Here is a 20,770-nt window from a genome sequence, read left to right as displayed (position 1 = left end):
TGTTCTTTTGCTTTGAGATAGGTAGGACAGTTCTTTTTATCAGCCTTGTAAGGTCTCTTCTTAGTTCCAGAGGCGGAGGCTTTTTGCTCAGTGGCATGTGCCTCTCCTTGATTCCTCTTTCTCTTAGTGAGACCTATAGCAGTGTGAAGTTCCTTCATAAGCTTGGTAACAGTGTACTCTAACTTGTTTATGGAGTAGTTCATCTTGGAGGTATCAAGAGATGCGGGGAGAGTTTCTAAGATCATATCTATGACATTCTTCCCATCAATCTCAGGTCCTAGGATTTCAATTTTATTTAGATAACTAATGATCAGTATCATAAAGTCTCCAACAGGAGTCCTAGCCTTCATTTGACAGTTCATAAACTGTCGGACTGCTTTTTGCCTTGCTTGACGCCTTTGCCCTTCAAACATCTCAAGGAGATTATAGAGCATATCGGCACCAGTCTCGATGTCATGATGTTGCTCTTTCAGGATATTGTTCATAGATGCTAAGATATAGCACCTCACAATCTCATCGGATCGAAGCCAGGCCGCTAAGGCGTCTTTGTCCTCTTGAGTCGAATCATCATTCGTCAAAGGAGGACATGGGGTGGTGAGTACCCATTTGTGCTTGTTAAAGGTAGGTATTATGTCGAGGTTATGTTTCCAATTAACGTAGTTTTGGTTTCGAGTTTGTTCGAGGAAAGGATGATCGAGAGAAGGTTGAGAGACATATTGCCTATATAAGTTGAAACAAGTTTATGATTAGTCTTTTGTTTAGGATTTAAGTTTTATTTAAGACTTTTATAAAATCCAAAAGTGTTATAAACCAAACGATAATTTACTCCTTCGAGGGAAGGCCGCAAAAAATCTCCATTTATAATTAAATGACACATCATTAATGCTTAGCAAAGATGTCAATACACCAATTTTGACTAGCCACCTTTTAAATTGGTTTGATCACTCACATCCTTTCGCAGAGCCTCAAGGGAGAATTACTAGGGATTGAGCCTAAGTGTGCAACCAACCACTTAGTCCAAAAGGTCAACTTTGAAAAATAATCCCCCAAGGGGAGGCCTTGTCATCATCGTCTCACTCTCGGACGTAACTCATTAAGCAATGATCGAAGCAAAAACGCCTTGGAGTACTCCCATTTAAGAGAGGGTCACAAGAGCGGCTCTTAGTCCCACGTTAATTGCTTCTTTCATTAGTGTTGGGGATCGTGAGTTACAAACAACAAATATAACTCTCCCACTTAGTTTTTGGAGTTGGTACATCGACTCTTATAAGTTCGGAAACGGATTTCCTAGTGAGAGAGCGACAGAGCGGACAACTAGAAGAGAATCATAGATTTTCATGTCAAGAGCAGTATTAGTGTATAAAGGCACAAGGTACATACTCGATCTTTTCCTATTTTCTATTCGGGAAAGTGCATGAGGGAAGTGTGAACTTCAACTCACTCGAACACTTGAATGTTTGAGATTACACATCTTTTTATTTTTCGGCTTGACTACAAGGAGACCTCTCACTCAAAATTTCAAGAGCATATACATTTTGAACATATGTGATATAGATATAGTTTTGAAAACATTTTGAAAACTTATTTGATTTGGATGACAAAATATTTTCAAGTTTGAAAACGAAAACGGTTTTTCAAGATTCAAACTAGTTTTGTAAAAATCAATTTCAATTAAACTTTAAAAAATCAAAACATTTTAATCTTTCACATCATGTTTATAATCTTATGAAAAAAAATGTTGCTCAAGAAATTTTTCTCATTAGAGTTCTATAACTCATCGTAGTGGGACTGAAAATCCGTATTTCTAAAAAACTGGACTTTCGGAACAGCCGCGCAACTCGGAGTAAAATCACCATAACTAGCGGCTCGCACGTCCTTTTGACCAAAAACCGGTGGCATTGGAAAGAGGACAGACAGACCTTTAATTTGATTCATGAATCATTAAATTTAGAGTTTTTAGCAGAGAGTTATGCTACTTTTACTGCGGGTTTTACTCCAGCTCGAAGAAAAATAAATAATTAAAGTTCGGTCTTTTAAGGTGTGAAAAAGAATCGAGTGTAACGGAACGTTTTAGGAGGTTGTTAAAGCTTTTATTTGTGTTTTATTAGCAAGGTAATAACATGGTATAAAATAAATAACAACATGCATAAAACGATTCAAGTAAATAAAATAAACTAGCAAGACAATATAACTAGTCACAAAATTTACTCGAAATTTTCTCAAACTTGTAAAACACGTTTTTCATTATAAAAAATTAAAAACTTTTAGAACTGATTCTAATGTGTTTTAAAACATCCCAAATTCATAGAAGAACAACATGATTTTTAATTTAAAGGCAAGAGCAATAAATTAAAAAAAATCTAAGATAACAATTCTAACTTGTCACAAAATTAGTAAACTTTCGAAAACGATTTTCAAGCTCATAATTTTAAATACATGTACATGCATATCTTTAACCTGGCTCTGATACCATTTGTTGGAATTGATCTAGGGTTTAAGAAAAAGTTTAACGCTTCGGTAAGCGGCGGAATTTTAAAAATTTCTTTTACAAGTAAAACAGTTTTTACTAACCTAGACAAAGAGCAAGCACATGTAAATAAAAACTATTATGAGCATAGAAGTTTACTAACCTCTTTAGAAGCTTGAACGTTGAGAAGCTTTTGGAAAAGGTTGCAACGTTCGTCTCCCTCGCAGCACGTCTCTCTTTCTTTCCTCGGCACCTCGAGCAACCACGAAAGTTTCTATCACTAAATCACTCGAGAGAAAAGGAATTAGTGAGTGGGCACTTTTAAACACTACGACTTAAGAACAAGTCTTGAAGTCGCAGAGCTAAACTCTAGGTCAAATGAGGACCTAGGTGCCAAAACAAATCGAAAATAAACTAGAGAAAGAGAGGAGAGAGGCGGCCACAATGTCTAGAGAGAGAGTCTCTCAAATCTCTTAAACTTGGATGAATGAAATGTGTGGAATGAGGCTCCTATTTATAGGAGAGGTCTCACCTTCTATAAGGTAGTTTCCTCTTCTATAGAATATCACATATTCATGAGCCAATTTCCCACTTTCCTTCATAGAGTCACATGGCCAACAAGGCATTCTAGAAGCCTTGATTTGTTTCCTATTTTGTTCCATGCCTTGCCTTTGACTCTCTCTTGACCGAATATCCTCATGCATGCATGGGAAATTTGTTTCCTCTTTTTCTTTTGGCAAGTATCTTGATACATTTATGCACAAAATATTCTCTCTTTCTTTGGGTATGTTGGGCGCCTATTTCACTCTAGAAGGAGCTTCTAGAAGCTTCTTCATTTGTTCATGACAACATGAGAAAGGCCCATTAAGAATTTTCAATAAAATTCTTATGAAATGAAATTAATTCACAAGGCCCAATGATCAAGTCATGGCCGAGTTTTATTGAGTCATCTAATGACCATGTAAAACATTTATTGACATTCATTTCATCCTATGTCTCAAAAGACAAAAATACCCTTTTGACAATTTTCGTTCTTGTTTTGACTTAGCTTCCAGTTTAACTATTCCTACTCGATGTGATTCGTGATAGTGACCTCATGGATCCAAATGAACAAAGCTTGAGCTAAATACTTGGACTCAGAAGTTCACAAACCTTTTCCAAGTTTAGCTTAATGTCAACTGACTCCAGTAAAGAGTTGACACTAAAAATCTCTCGGTTCAAATGAATTTATTTTCTACTCAAGAATTCAACCTAATTGTAATGAGTGGATCCACAGAATATTATCAGTGTTTACCCTTCATGAATATCATCAGCTAGTCGTGATTTACGAAATTACCATTTTACCCTTCTAGCTGTTATTTCCTCAACTCCTTTGTCGCTTGTGAATAAGTTAGAAACAATGTATTGACGAGGAGCTAACAAGTCAGGACTCAATTTGGACCCTGGCCAGTTCATTTATTCACACTCCAAGGAACAAAGCATGAGGTGATATACATTGCATTTCATCAATCTTGTACATGAATTCCATATCTATGATAACTTCACAAAGGTACTCATGACATTCTCACAACTTAGTACTTCACCAATAGGCCCTGTTCGGAATCACATAGTGATATGTGATTCCGAACTCTGAATTTCTCAAATGAGAATACGTAAGCTGTGAAAAGACATGTCTCATTTCAGGATTAAGGTAAGCAGGATGCAATTCATACGTAGTGACTTCGAGACATAAGAGGTTAAATGGTTTGTTCTTATCTTGTCTCTAGAAGTGCACTGGTCAATTCAGTACCTTCGGAAGATACCTAGAAGAACTATAGAGTCTCCAACTCTCAATGCCACATAACCAGACATCATAGATTCTTCTAACAATCATACTGAGGTCAATAGTCATTTGACCCTTAGATTGCGAATATATCGTTTTAAGCAAACTACGAAGAGTTTGTTCATGGAAATCTAAATTTGTCTCATCGTAAGTTGTTAAGTTTGTTTATGGACTAAAGACTAATGTTTTATCATAAAACTTCAGACAAGGAAGATTGAATGAACGTTTCAACTTTTTATTAATGAATAAACAATTACAAGCAAGAGTCTTCGTGAGACTTTATTACATCAAATGTACAAAAATAAAGACTACAACTCTTCTTGTGGGCACCATTGACAACAACCTCCACATGTTTGGTTCTAGCATGAAACACCGGATTTTTCTCTTGAGCTACTGCAGCCGCAGCTCTGTACTCCGCTTCTGTTGTGGACAATGACACATTGGGTTGTCATTTGTGCACCAAGAGATTGTTCCCGATCCGAGTCTGAACACATACCCAGTGGTTGATCTTCGGGTATCGTGGTCTCCTGCATAGTCAGCATCGCATTATCCAACTAGCTTGCAACCTTCGCTTCTTTTGTACAAAAGACCGTAGTCAATTGTACCCTTTACATTTCTTAGGATCCGTTGGGCCGCATCCAAGTAAGGCTTCTTCGGACTTTGCATGTATCAACTCACTACTCCAAGTGCATAAGAAATGTCAGGCCGAGTTAAAGTTAAGTAGATAAGACTAGCTACTATTTGTCGATACATCATCCCGTCGTCCAACTCCCTGCCTTCATGTGCACAAATTTTGGAATTTGGCTCCATCGGTGATGAGACTGGCTTGCACTCCAACATGCCGAACTTTTGAAGTATATCTCTTGTGTACTTTTGTTGGCAGAGAAACAACCCTTCTTTTGTGCGATCAACTTCTAGCCCCAAGAAGTATTTAAGCTCTCCTAGCTCTTTCATTTGGAAGCGAACTGATAGATTTTCTCTCGTCTGTTGGATTTCTCGTATGTCGTCCCCAGTGATGATCAAGTCGTCCACATAGACCAACACAATCGCCAATTTTCCTTCTCTCTCTTTGGTAAACAGGATTGAGTCCACATGTGAAACTGAATAACCACTTCGAGTGAGAAATTCAGCAATCTTTCCATACCCGGCTCTTGGTGGTTGCTTCAACCCATAAAGAGCTTTCCTTAGCTTGCACACATGATTAGGAGTAGTTGCATCCTCAAATCCCTTTGGTTGGTTCATGTAGATCTCTCGGTCCAACTCTCCGTGCAAGAAAGCATTCTTCACATCCATCTGCCACAATTTATAATCTTTACTTGCCGCGAGTGCTAGTAGGACCCGTACAGTAGTGATCTTCGCCACTGGACCAAACGTTTCATCATAGTCTAGTCCATATTGTTGAGAGAATCCTCGAGCTACTAGGCGAGCCTTGTATCTCTCAATTGATCCATCAGGGCGACGCTTAATTTTGTAAACCCACTTGCATGAAATGCGTTTGATATCTATTGGCCTTGGCACTAGCTCCCAAGTCTCGCTTTGATCCAAGGCTGTGATTTCTTCTTCCATCGCCTTCTGCCAAGCTAAATTTTGTGAAGCTTCTTCATATGTCCCTGGCTCTTTAACACCGTCTTTTAGAATTGTTGTATTGGCAAACTTGAGATTTGGCTTCCGGATTCTTCCCGTCTGTCTGAGTTAGGGAGGCGACGTTTCTGTCTCACCATCTTCACTTGGTTGAGCCACTTCTTACTCTTCAACATCAGTGTCGCTTGGGTTCTCAGGCGCGTCAACACTTGACCATATGTGTGTGGTTTGCTCCCCCATCTTCTCTTGCAGGATTTCATCAATGTTGTTCAAGTCTGGCAAGACTTTCTTCTTCGAGAACCACCACGAAGATGCTTCATCGAACACTACATCTCGTGAGGTGTAACATCTCCCACTTGTTGGATCACAATACTTCCATCCTTTTCTTTGATTGTCGTATCCAACAAATATGCATCTGACTACTTTCTTGTCAAATTTGCTACGTAAATGGCTAGGCACAAATACGTAGCAAACACAGCCAAATACTCGGAAGTAGCTAGCCATTGGTTTCATTTCCCATAATGTCTCAAAAGGTGAAATGAAACCTAACCTTGGCTAGGGAAGTTTGTTGATCACATGGGCAGCAGTTCGCATGGCTTCCGCCCAAAATCTTCCTGGGACATTCTTCGCGTGTAGCATGCTGCGAAAAATCTCTCCAAGATGTCGATTCTTTCTCTCTGCTACACCGTTTTGTTGTGGCGTGTTGGCACATGTAAACTGATAACGTATCCCGCTCTCATGCATATACTGATCGTATTCATTGGATGTGTATTCTCCTCCATTGTCTGAGCGTAGACAACGAATTTTCATTCCCATTTCTCCTTTGACCATGGTCTTTAATTCTTGAAACTTTGAGAACGCTTCAGACTTTTCTTTCATGAAGAACACCCAGACATATCTCGAGTAATCGTCGATGAATGTCACCATGAACCGCATCCCGCTAATTGATGTTTGCTTGACTGAACCAAACACATCAGAGTGAATTAACTCCAATGGCTTCTTTGCTCTGAACTTTGACTCCTTGTACAGTTTCTGATGAGCTTTGCTGTATTGACATCCAGCGCAAACGATATATGTTTTGACTTCAAGTTGAGGTAGGCCTGTGAGCATGGATTTCTCCATAATCACCTTTAACTTGTGATAGCCAACATGGCCCAATCATGTGTGCCGTAAATCTGCTGTCTCATTCTTCCGGGTTTTGTCTACATAAGCTGACTCAGCTGAGATCACATAGACAGATTCAACCTTTCGTCCTTCCATCACTCGCTTTCCCGAGATCTTGACGTCTTGATCGACTTTCACATCTTCTGGCCCAAATAAGATGTAGTTGCTCGTTGATGTGATTTGTGATACGGACAACAAGTTCTTCTTTATACCCGGTACATGATAGACATTGTGTATTAACGCCATATCAGATTCATTACCAGGCATAATTATCGTGTTGTCGATCTGAGAAATTGGCAACGGTGAGTTGTTAGATGTCCGTACCACGCGACACTCTTTGTACTCTTTCTTGTCTTGCAGTTTATTCTGATCGCCAGTCATGTGATTTGAGCATCCAGAATCAACTATCAAGTCATTCTCATAGTTGATCTGGTCTCTCATTATCGCCATGAGTGCTAGCTTGTTTTCTTCTATGGCACATAGCACCTCAGCATCCTATTCATCCTCTGCCTCCTTTTTGGACGTTGCCGCATTGCTTTCGACGGACTTTTTCTTGGACCAACAATCCTTTGACGTGTGGCCCTTCTTTCCGCAATCGTAACAATTGCCTTCGAACCTCTTCCCTTGAGAACTCTTATTTTCATTCTTGTGAGGTCTCGAAGGTCACATGGTTCCTTGATGACTTCTTCCTTCAGCGGGCGGCTTAGGGTTGCTTCGACTTTTACTTGTGAAGAGCACCTCCTCTTCATTCTTCAGCGTGATGCCTCCCAGTTGCTTAGCCATAGCTTCTTGGCTGGCTAGCAAATTCTCAAACTCTACAAGTGATGGTTAAACGGGCCATCCTTGCACAGCAATCAGGAAGCTTCGATACTCCGGTCTCAACCCGTGGATGATAATCCTCTTCATACGAGCTTCTCCGATGACGGACTTTGGATCTAGTTCGCTAATCTCACGACATATCGACTTGACCTTGTGGAAATACTGAGCAATCGTCATGTCGCGTTGTAAGATTGATAGCAGCTCATTCTCCAAGAGTTGTAGCCTCGTATCATTCTTCTTTGAGAAAAGCGTCACGAACGTGTCCCATGCTTCTTTCGGCGTCCTCTTATCTCAAATGTGCTCAAACATCTCTTCTTCAACGGTCGTCTTCAAGGAAAACATTGCTTTGCCTACTTTGATCCTCAAACGTGGTTTCGCTTCCTCCGACGATCTCCCAAAGGTCTTGTCCTTGTAAATAGGACATCATGCATGTTGCCCATGTGTTGTAGTTGTTGTTGTTGAGTTTCTTAATTCCTCCGACGACTAGGAGATCACCCATCGTGTTGGAAGTACGTCGATAATACCAAACAAGCTAGTTTTTGACACAAAGCTTGCAGAGTCACGGACTACTCACGACACAAAGAAAACTCACACTAACAATCTCAAGAAATCGTTTTGATGTGGAAGATCAGTCAAAGCTGCAGCCACAGAGCATACTAAGATTTTCAAGAGATCCGAGAACCAAACTCACAACCTCGCTCTGATACCAGATTGTTGAACACAACTCTTTTGTGGGAAACACTCACACTTTTTATTAAGACTACTCTAGAGAGATTACAAGACCAAGTGTTTAGGACTCACACTACAAAAACACTTTTGGGACTCTTTGAAGATACTTTTAGGAGACTACTACTCTTTTTTTTTTTTTTTTTTTGGATGATAGATTGGTGGGGGTAGATGGGTATTTATAGTAGAGGCCAAACAATATAGACCACACATTTTTTCATCTTCTAGAGAATTTCTAAAATGTCTAGATATCTAAAACATTCTAGGAATTCTTTACATGTCTAGAGATTCTACACAATTCTAACACTTCTACACTTATCTAAGAAACTTCTAGATGATGGGCTTATTCTCCAAGTGGGCTTATTAGTCTTCTTGAGCATTAGGCTTTCACAATTGTTGGGCTTTAAAATTCTATTGGGCTAGTGTTGATCCTTTAACAACTACCGCATGGTTCCTCTGGGCCAATTGGCCATCATGACACACCCGTTCGGCCACCCTTGAGTCAAATGGTTGGCGTGGCACGCCCGCTTGGTCATCCTTGGGCAGTCGGTCAGCGTGACATGTCCGTTCGGCCTCATTGGGTCATCATTCGGCCTCCCTTGGTCACTGGACGGCTATCAGTGCACGGCCACAAGTCGTGTGGCCAAATTTTGAAATTTCCTAATTTAGGGCTCTCCCGACTCTATATATAGGGGTCTTGACCCCAAACCTCAAGTAATACATTTTTTATTCCTGAAACGCTAGCGAACCTCCGAGAATCTCATTTCGCTCATCTTTAACCTCTAAAGACCTAAACACCTACTTCTCACCTCAATCGTCCTAATGTTGATCGTCGGAGAGGTAAACAGAGACAACCCCTTTGTTTTTCCTTTCTAGTTCATATTTTCTCTTCTTTTTCAGGACACCTTGAAGGACGTGAAATGCATTCACAGCTAGGGACGGACTTGGGATACCGAGTTCAGGACGCTCAGGCTTGAACGCGATCACTTGGTCCGGCCTCGAGCCGAATCGTACGAGCCTCACAATTCGTTGTCTGAAAAGGAGCGACAACGAAATTCAAAATAATAGTATAAATTATTAACAACTATTTTAACATTGTATCGTCTTCAAATTAGAAAAAAAAAATGTGGAAGTATCTTTCTAACATTCATATGATTGCTAATTTCTTCTTCAACTTCAATTTTAATTTCATTACAATCACCGATGTTTTTTTCATTACCCGTTGTATCTCTAGATTTTTCTACCATTGTTTCACTATTTTCATACACATGCACTTTTTCATTCATTACTAGATCTTTTTTCGTGAAATTTTTTCAAGAGCTCCATTTAGAGAATTAACCAATTCTTCATCTCTTTTTTTTTTTTTTAAATTAAGTTTTTCATAATCGAAAATATATTTTTGACAAGACATGATTTTTTTATTTTGTAAAAAGTAAATCACAAACAACAAGTAAAAAAAAATTAAACTAAATGCAATAACCTAAAATACCAACACTTAAAATATTCAAGTTAGATATATTAAATCTTTGCTTGAAGTCAATATATGATTGTCTTTCTCTGCTTTGCTTTCCCCATCTTTGTGCAGAGTGTGTGCAATCGTTATGTGTGACGGCACATTCCAAGAAGATCAAAGGTCAGTGGTCACGCACTATTTGATTCAGCATTTAAGTGAGAGAATGAGCCATTTTTCCTTTGATTTTACATGGAAATAACAAATTGGTCCCAAAAAAAAAAAAAAAAAATTGTGGGCCTTATATGAATTCAATTACCATCTTAAAATAAGAGAATATGAGGAACAAATTATCATATTTTTCCATAAATTTCGAGGCCGATTAAATGCAAAATTTTGTTCATTTTTTTATTCCAATTTCCAAGGGCCTTAAGCCATTTCTTAGCCCGCTTAACCTATGGGCCGGCCCTGATTGGGCATTTTCTCATGTTATATGTTTTTGTGTTATTTTGAATTTATTAAGATTTTTCTCATATGTACAACTATGTTTATGAAAAATATACATCACAATTTCTCAAACTTCGTTATTAAGTTGATATAAATTTTGAAGATCTATATATTTATTTCAATTGCAAATAAACCTAAGCTAAAAAAATGGAAGTTTCAAGATAAAATTATTGGAGTGACACCTAACATAGTCTAATTGGTAATTACATAGTATCTCTAAAGTAGAAGTCGTGGGTTTAATATTCAGTGACATTAAAGTTATCTTTAAAAAAATTATTGAATCTGTCCAAAATCTTGACGGTTGTTTGGTTCATCGGTTAGACTTGTAGTCAAGCTTGGGGAATGATAAGTGCATGCGTTTCGCACTTACAGATTGAATCAAAGTATGTTCTTAAAAATATTTGGTATTTATCAATATTATAGTTTCTAAAATCAATATTAGAGTTTCTAAATTCAATACACATGTTGTTTACTTTTTTTGGAAGCCGCAGTTGAAGAAAGAAAAATATCAGAACAAGTGTGCTGTAGTCAAAAGAAATTCGATGTAGTGCGGCGTGCTCGGCCCTCAAGGCAACGTGTTGGTGCAAATTCTATAGTGGTATTTGCATTTATGTCACAAATTGACAATCCAATTGCAAATAAGTCACACGCAAAAATTTTAGAAAGTTTTAGCGAAAGATGAAGTGATTTTTAATGAGGTATTGTAAAAATTCAGAAGACGTGGAGTAACTAATAAAAAGATTAAATGATGAGAGAGAGAGTAATTTGAAATTTGCACATATGACACGAATGTAAATACGTGACACAAATGCAATTTTGACAACTTTGTGACACAAATGCAAAAACCCGATGAATTTGTGACATTGATGCAAATTTCCCAATTCTATACAAGCACGCCAAGCTCACATGATAGTAAAAATATCAGCATTTTTTTAGGGCGTTTAAGCAAAAAAATGAATGTCTTAAATTAGGGCAATTTCAAATAACTAACTTTTATATGTTTTGAATTAGTAATCGCTATGCCTATATTGTGTGTATAGGATGACTAATATACCCCTATTTAATTTTTGAGTAAATTAAAAAAAAAAGTAATAAATATGAAACATTAAAAGTATATAACAGCAAACCAAATCTTCCAATTAAAGGTGATAGACATTACACATTAAATGCAAAAAGTAGGAAATATATCATGAAACATATAGTTATGAAGTTTCATCTTCAGTAAAAAAAAAAAAAAAAAAAAAAAGTTATTTTAGTTTGTTTAAGAAAAATTTGTGCACACACAAACCACTACAATTTTTCCGCAATTGTATGAAATTTGTGAAATAACTATTATTACAAAACTATTGAACAACATTTTTTTTAACAAACGAACACATTAAAAAATAGATACACACCTAATGAATCAAAACATCTATACGTAACCAAATATATTATTTGTTTCCTCTGTGATTTGTGAATAGATAGACGGGTAGAGTAATAGTATTGCCTATATAAAATTTAATTTTGACAAAATAACCGATGTTTGATATATTTTGCATAATAATCATAAGTTCATATTAACTAGAGAAATCCGACTAGCTATAAAATCCTCCAGTAAATACAAACGATATTAAATAAATTAAAAGAAGAAGTTTAAGATAAACAGGATATACTGCTAAGTGTATACAACACGAGAACAAAGGAAAAAAAATGTTTTATCGGTTGACCCATTTCCCTAAAAAAAGGAAACAAAAAGCCACATTTCTCATATTCTCAAACCTCATCTCCTACATTCAAAAGGAAAAAATGACCCAAAAACAAATTTCAAACACTTCACAAATAAATTTATTGACATTAGCACAAATAAACAAAAATATACTGACATTATCAAAGATTTACATACACTAACACAAAACATAAATATACCGACACGCAGAGCCTCCCTCGCTTTTACCGCCTCCTACTCCGCTCGAAGCAATGACTCTGAAAGAACACGCAGGCTCTCGCTGCCTCCGACTTGACTCTGTGTTCTTCCAATAATTTTGCGGTCTCGAGTAATCAAATTGAAAAGTCTCTGGCGAGTCCTTTGTCAATGTCTTTGCTAACGACGTCGGTTCTACAACGGCTGCGTCGAACAGCGCCAATGGGGGAACCACCACTTCGTCCTCGGCATCGCATGGCTTGATCTGTGGCCGAACTATCACAAACGTTGGAGATCTGGAATCATGTATTTGCTTTATTATTATTCACACAGAGAGAGAGATCTGGATTTGCAATCATTTGGAGAGAGAATTGCTTGGAGAGAGAGTGTGAGAAAGAGAGAATACGCAAGTAATGGAGATGATTATTAATTATATTAAATGTTAATAGATACAATTATTAACAAGAGTTTGATTTTTCATTAATTTTTAAAAACATAGATATGCACTTCTTATTAATAACTCTTAACAGTTAGACCATTTGTTATTTCTTTATAAGTTTCTAGATTATGTGGTTTTCGGCTTGCTCATGAACAAGCATTGATCAGCAAATATAAACGAAAAAACAAGTGACCAAGAATAAATCTTGTATAATAAAAAACATAACATTTTGTGAGTTAGTGGCTTTTTATTTTAGCTAGTTCTAGTCCCGAGGCTCTGGGCTTGTCTTCACTTCGGAAAGCTCATTATTCTAGCATTCTGGATTCGGGAGTGATTATTCAAATAAAGGGTAAAATCGGGATATCAAATATTTGGTTTAGTTGCTAAATCATCAGGATTGACTATTCAAACAAAAGTCTCAAAACGTTGACTATTTAGCAATTCTAACGTTTCACGTGGCTTAGTCCATGTAATTTTTGTAGATAGGCAAACTCTTTTGCTAAACAAATAACAAATCTTATCAAACCTCTACTAGTTCGAATCACTTAAAAATTTGAATTTTTACACAAAAATTAATTCAATCTTGTTGATTTCATTTTCCAGCTTCAACAATCACGAAGAAAACAAAAGATAAATCGTGCGTATTTGTTTCGATTTATTTATATGGATCTCAGAAAATCGTTGTATAAGAAAGGAGCAGATAGTTAAAAGCAATTGTCTTGAAAAAACGTACTAAAAAAGTGAACGACTTATTAAATCGGTCAATCTGGACTACAACTGGTCGAGCTCGGCTGATTATGAAATGAATCAGTGAACTCATAATACAAGCATGACGGAAAGAGGGTACGATAATAAGAAATTGTGTCCCCAAATCTTATCGGATTGGGAAAATTTATACTAGGGGAGATGCGAGATCTTTGGTGTCACGTCTTGTCGACTTCGTCTTTCGTTGCCTCGTCTGTAGCCACGTCACCTCTTTGTTTGAATGCGTTTGGAAGAAATCGTCAGCTCTCCGAGTTTGTAGGCGAAATCATATCTCTCGTGTTGACTTCGACTTCTTCACGGTTTGTTGCAGGAGTGAACTGCGTTCGTTGGATCAGTTGGGCCGGGCCCAAATAATCTCATTATTTTATTTGATATTTTGTTGATCCAATAATAAATAAATAAACTCAATAATTAAATATCAAGAATTAATTTTTCAATTCATTTTTTTTATGTAAATGGACCTTTCCGATATTGGGGTGGAGGGGCCCAATATCCCGTTTGCATTTGGGCCTAAGTGTACCCTCACAAATCTCAATTTATGAATGCATCTATTTTATTTTAATCTTTTTTTAACAATAAGATAAGAACAATTACAAAAAAAAAATTATTATCATTTTTCAAATATCATTCTATTATCAAACAAAAGATCATCAAACTTATAATAGTCAACAAGAAAAATGTCCTATTATCAGGGAAAAAAAAACATCAAACATCACAAACAAATTTGGGTCTGTATCCCTAACTCCCCAATTAAATTTAGAAACATAACAACTTAATTTTGGAATCATTTAAAACAGGAAAACATCTCTTTTGGTCAAACAATATAAAATACGAAATATATATTCATTTAGCAAGAATTTAAAAAAAATAATATATATGTTAAGGGTATAGCAGTAAAATAAGAAGCGAAAGTAACCGACTTTTGTTCCAAACGAAACCCACAGCTGGTTTCTACTTTATTTAGAGAAATTTCATTTTCTAGACCCGAAAGTAATGGAAATATCTCAATTAAACCCACTAGTTAAGAAATATCAAAAATTGGACTTTTGTATCAATTTTGGACGAAAATACTCATATAACACCACTAATAACAAAAAGTTCATTCACTACTTAATTGAAAATCTCTCATTCGCTCTCATTTTCTCATCATTTCGCGTATCCAATTGGTTGAATTCCTTCATAATGGGTAAGTATGCTTCTTCATTCATCTTTTATAGGTTTAGTGATATAGTTTGTGTAGAATAAATAAATTTGGTAGAAGTAGGTTAAACTTTTCGGAATTTGACGTCATTTCTGATGAAATCCAGCCATTTCGGATTAAATTGATATACAAATTCCGATGAAATTCAAGCAGAAATTCCGATCAATTCCGACCCTTCCGACCAATTCCGACCCTTTCCGACCAATTCCGACCCTTTCCGACCTCTCCGACCAATTTCGACCTATTCCAATGAGTTTTGTAAAAATCGGATGGTCTCGGATTGGTTTTAAGTTTAATGTAATTTAATGTATTTTTGTAAAACATTAAACTTGGAGAGTTCGCGAACACTGAAGAATATGAAGATTTTGTAAAACATTTTACAGTACCATCGGGATACGGTGAACCATCACGTGACCCTCATAAAGTTGTATCACCAACGGACTACGTGCCTTACTCATGGAAAGCCCCCGACTTCACAACCGATGATTTTGTCAAAGAAAAACATAATGAAGGTCCAAGTCCGTTGCCAAATTCTTCCACATGTAATAAGAATGAGATGTACTTTTATTCTTAAATGAAAAATGTTATGTTATATGTATTATAACCGTTGAATGCAATAGGTAGCACAGCAGATATATACCTTTGGAAGGAGTTTGAGTCCAAGAAACAGATGAAGCAAGAGATTCACGTTTTCGCTCTAAAAAAATTTCAAGTTTAGAGTGAAATCGTCTTCGAAAATGAGATGCTATGTCATATGAAAAAATGAGATGTTCACTTGGAAGCTGAGAGGTGTTGTGCATTGGTCTTATATGTGGCAGATTCTTGCGTGCGTGTGGTTCGAACAGAAGGGCATAGAGGAGCTGCACCTTGGGTTATTGGGCACGTTTATAAAGATAAGTACAATATTAGCTCTATGGCAGAATATTCGGCACATAACGTAAGAGAGGAAGTCAAGTCAAGATGGGGTGTTGACATCTCGTACTTGAAAGCTTGGAGAACCAGGGAGAAAGCAATTTCATACGTAAGGGGTACGCCAGAAGAATCTTATCAGAAGTTATCATCTTGGCTATACATGTTGGAGCAGAAGAACCCTGGTACGCGTTCTTTTCTATTGGGGCGAGTCGTAGAGGATTCAAGTCTTGTCGACCGATGATATCATTAGACGGTTCATTTTTTGAGACAAAATACGGTGGACAGTTGCTATGCGCAATTGTGATAGATGTTAATTCACAATTATATCCACTTGCATTCGGGGTAGTAGATAGTGAGTGTCATGCTTCGTGGATTTGGTTGTTGAGAAAGTTGAGAGAAGTTATCAGTGAAGACGTTGAAGAGTTGGCGTTCATATTCGATCGACATGTTAGCATCATACATGGTCTCAAAGTGGTGTTCTCCGGTATCCCTCACGGAGCATGCTACCATCATCTAAAACTAAATGTCCAACGTCATGTAAATAATGTCATCAAAGCGATTTAAAGACATTTTTTCACATGTCGTTGAATGGGGGTACTGGGAAAAGTTCTTAACTTTTAGCGACATATTTGGAATGTCATAATTAGTGTTGTAAATTTATTTTTAATGACATTTTTTGAAATGTCATGTTATATTTTTCATTTATTTGTATTGGTATTATTTATCACATTTTAAAAATTTCATCCTTAATATATAATTACCAACTTCTTAAAATTGTTGTTTTATGTAGATAATTTTGTTATTAATTAAGATTTATGAAGGTTTACTAAATGTAACATAATTTATATAACGTCATTATGTACTTCAGTGATTTATAAAGTATACAAGTGAAAAAAAATGTTATGATGAATATGTACATCAAAGGAGTTTTCAAATCCCTAATATTCAACATGCTTATTCTAAATACCCTTCCGAAAAAAAATACACGTCTTCTAATTATCCGGAGAGCCCCTAAAAAGCACTCTTGTTATGCCTTTGAGTCATACAAAATTACAAACTATAGTTTTGTGCGATAAGAACAACTCTTGGTGTGGTGAAGAGGCCCAATACTTTTTTCACATCTTCGTAGGTTTTCATATTCTCCATCTTTTGTTATGCTCCACTCACGGTGGTGAAGATCTTGCCCATGCAACAACTACCACAATCACACTGAGTAGCATCAAATAGGGTCACAAACATCTGCAAGGAGTTTAAGAGATGTAATATGGAAGGATAAAAAAACACTATCCCTCCGCCTTTTTTTTTATCCAATCACAAAATAATTCAACATCATTGCACGCTGTAGCAAATTACCTCTCATAAACAGAATAGCTCACAAAACTATTAACTTGGGTTGAGGGGTTTGATAAAAAAAAAATACTTGGGTTGATGGGTGAGAACTAATTACCAAAGTTTTGAGGCGCTGGATTTCGTCGGAGTCTGGCGTCTGGGGTCTGCTCACATGGTGACTCAACAGCACTGTCGACGCTGTTGCTTTAGCCTTCTTCCGCATTCAACGTTTATTGTTTAGTCACCATCGACCGCTTCAGACGGAAGCTTCAAGACTTTTGATTTTCCTCATTATATTCTCATCAGTCAAGAGGGGCTGGAGCGGATGAGATTAATTAGGGTTTATTTTATTTATTTATAAATAATCATTCGCCTATTTTATTTTAAACAAGAAATATTTAAAAATTATGTCAACTGCAATAGAAGAAGAGGGAAAACAAAAAATAAAAGAGGGACGTTTTCGTGAATGTGAAATTTTTGGAGGGGAAGTTATTTTATTTTCTATTAACTGTGCTCGGTTTCAAATATGCGCTGGCAGGTAGTGGTGTTTCTTTCCTATTAAAAATTGTTTACTATTTTATGAAGTATTATATAAATTGTCAATAATAGCTGATTATTAATTTGTAATACTTCTTCAAAGAATGTCATATTCATTCGTTCTTCTCATTTGTTCTTTTGCTGATCTTTTGCTGATACCCTATATATAAATTCATCCTAACCAACAAATTATATAACACCACATAGAAATAAAAATGTGGCTATAAAATATGTCACAACAGTTTTAAAATGTCACTGAAAGTATATCACAACATATATAAAAAGTCATGAAATTGAAGGTTTAACCCGAGGAGCTACGTGCAAATTCGACACAAGGACTAGTCAGCCGACTCGCGGGTCGGGACTCGACTCGAAGAGCGAACTCAACTCGAGGAGTTATGCATAAAGTCGACACGACGACTAGTCGGTCGACTCATGGGTTAGGATTCGAGTCGAGGAGCGAACTCAACTCGAGGGGTTACGCTTAAAGCGACATGAGGACTAGTCAGTCGACTCATGGATCGGGACTCGACTCGAGGAGCGAGCTTAACTCGGGGAGTTACGCGCAAAGTCGACACGAGGACTAGTTAGTCGACTCGTGGATCGAGACTCGACTCAATGAGCGAACTCAACTCGAGGAGTTACACGCAAAGTCGACACGAGGGCTGGTCAGTCAACTCGTGGATCGGGACTCAACTCGAGGAGCGAACTCAACTCGAGGAGTTATGCGCAAAGTCGACACGAGGACTAGTCATTTGACTCGTGGATCGAGACTCAACTCGAGGAGTTACGCACAAAGTCGACACGAAGACTAGTTAGTCGACTTGTGGATCGGGACTCGACTCGAGGAGCAAACACAACTCGAGGAGTTACGCGAAATGTCAACATGAGGACTCGTTAGTCGATTCGTTGATTGAGACTCGACTCGAGGAGCGAACTTAACTCGAGGAGTTACGCTCAATGTCGACACGAGGACTGGTCAGTCGACTCATCTATCATGACTCAACTCGAGGAGCGAACTCAACTCGAGGAGTTACGCGTAAAGTCGACACGAGGACTAGTCAGTCGACTCGTGGATCGGGACTCGACTCGAGGAGCGAACTCCACTCGAGGAGATATGCACAAAGTTGACACGAGGACTAGTCAGTCGACTCGTGGATCGGGACTCGACTCGAGGAGCGAACTCCACTCGAGGAGATATGCGCAAAGTTGACATGAGGACTAGTCAGTCGACCCGTGGATCGGGACTCGACTCGAGGAGTTATGCACAATGTCGACACGAGGACTGGTCAGTCGACTCGTGGATCGTGACTCGACTCGAGGAGCAAAATTAACTCGAGGAATTATGCGCAGAGTCGACACGAGGACTAGTCAGTCGACTAGTGGATCGGGACTCGACTCGAGTAGCGAACTCAACTCGAGGAGATATGCGCAAAGTCGACACGAGGACTAGATAGTCGACTCGTGTATTGGGACTCGACTCGAGGAGCGAACTCAACTCGAGGAGTTATGCGCAATGTCGACACGAGGACTGGTCAGTCGATTCGTGGATCGTGACTCGACTCGAGGAGCAGATTCAACTCGAGGAGTTATGCGCAAAGTCGACACGAGGACTAGTAAGTCGACTTTGGGATTCGGGTTGTTTCTCATTGGGACCTTCGGCCTAACCATTGGCCCCTCGAGATTTCTCTATGCTTCTGTTTTTTTAGGTTGGTGATTCATTTTTTGAGACCATCACGTTTATCCTAGTCGTACTCAAGTCGCCTATCGTTGCATATGCTCGAACATCAGGAGCGGAGCGATTAGATTTTCAATGACTTACTGCATTGGATACGCAATGTGCAGACCGACATGGAGACGCCGCGGTTGAGCACGCTGTTGCAGTTAAAGCGGGCTCGTGAAGAGGCGACTTGCTTGAGCGCGGAGTTGGAGGCTGAGATTGCATTGCGGGTGGTTGAGCGAGCATCTTGGGAGAAGGTGACGCTCGCGGGTCGACTGAGGAGCTACAGATCACTCATGCTCGACTGTCGTTGAGCGAGGTTTCTTGCGCCGCAATGGAGAGAGGGCGCGACTTGCTATCGGTGGAGATGTAGGTCGTCACCGAAAAGAACAACGCCGTGCGAGCGAAGGAGAACTCGGAGGGAGATCGAGACGTCGTATTGGCGGAGGCTCGGCAAACGATTGTGGTCCGAGTTCATGATGTGATGACGAAGGAGAATGCGTTCGTGGGTTCACCTTCAGTTTCTTTGTTGGCATGTTTCCTTCATTCGATGAAGTTCCCCCCCAGTGGTCATCCCTTGCGTCGAAGCTATCTAATCGACGAACTTTTCGGCGCCTGCTTTTCTTGATGTTCTGGATATCAGCTATCATTCGTTTCATGTTGGATTCTTTTTTGACATTGGCTGTCCTTATTTAACCTTTTCGGGTTTATTACGCGTCTTATTTTCTCGATTTACCGACGACGGTATAATCGATTTGCACGGCTTGGGCCTCGAGGGGCCTCGGTGCCACATTGCGTGACCAGGTTTTCCGTGGACGCTGACTAGACCAGTTTCGTCCGGCGGGCGCAAGCCTTTGAAACCCATATGCGACTCGCTGCCTATTGGCGCACGAGTTGGGCGGCGAGCGGGCCTCTTTCCCAATATGTACGCTACCTGTTGGCGTGCGTGTTGTGCGTCAAGATGAGCTTGGAGTAGGCGTAGTTCCCAGCGAGCATGGTACCTGTCAGTACGCATATCGCGTTTTAGGTTTTGACTGTTATCTTGGGACTCGCATCCAGTGCGCAGATGTAACGCCTGTCGGCGCGTGAGTGACTCGCGAGTCTTATAGACTCCTTTTTTGAGTCGTGCGAAGGCGTCGCATGGATGGGTTGTGGATGATGTATCCCTGTTAGCCCCCCCGAGTTTCTTGGGTATTCGCAGAGGAGCCTAGAAATTTTAACAAGTGTGAAATGAAACATGAAAGGTGGAATGTAATTCAAAGTCTTGTATTTCATAAAAGTAAATGAAATTACATCCCACGGCATATCGGCCTCGAATAAACTTAAATTGTCTTGAAAGAATTTGAAAATAACGGAAATGTGGAAGAAAATTGGCGGCGAGCTTTATTTGTTGTCGACTCGAGCATGATCGCGAGCCCACCTAAATTC

The 20,770-nt window shown here is 38.6% G+C and overlaps 1 pseudogene; it reads right to left on the bottom strand.

Moving 5' to 3' along the window:
- Positions 1 to 4,737: 4,737 nt before the first annotated feature.
- Positions 4,738 to 8,352, bottom strand: LOC149408063 (uncharacterized; annotated as a pseudogene).
- Between the last annotated feature and the right edge of the window lie 12,418 nt (positions 8,353 to 20,770).

This window comes from Urtica dioica, chromosome 1, assembly GCF_054948205.1.
Source record: "Urtica dioica subsp. dioica isolate 48M chromosome 1, U.dioica_male_clone48M_v1_H2, whole genome shotgun sequence".
NCBI lineage: Eukaryota > Viridiplantae > Streptophyta > Magnoliopsida > Rosales > Urticaceae > Urtica > Urtica dioica.
The sequence above is the reverse complement of the archived record's forward strand: the minus strand, read 5'-3'. Positions and strand labels throughout refer to the sequence as shown.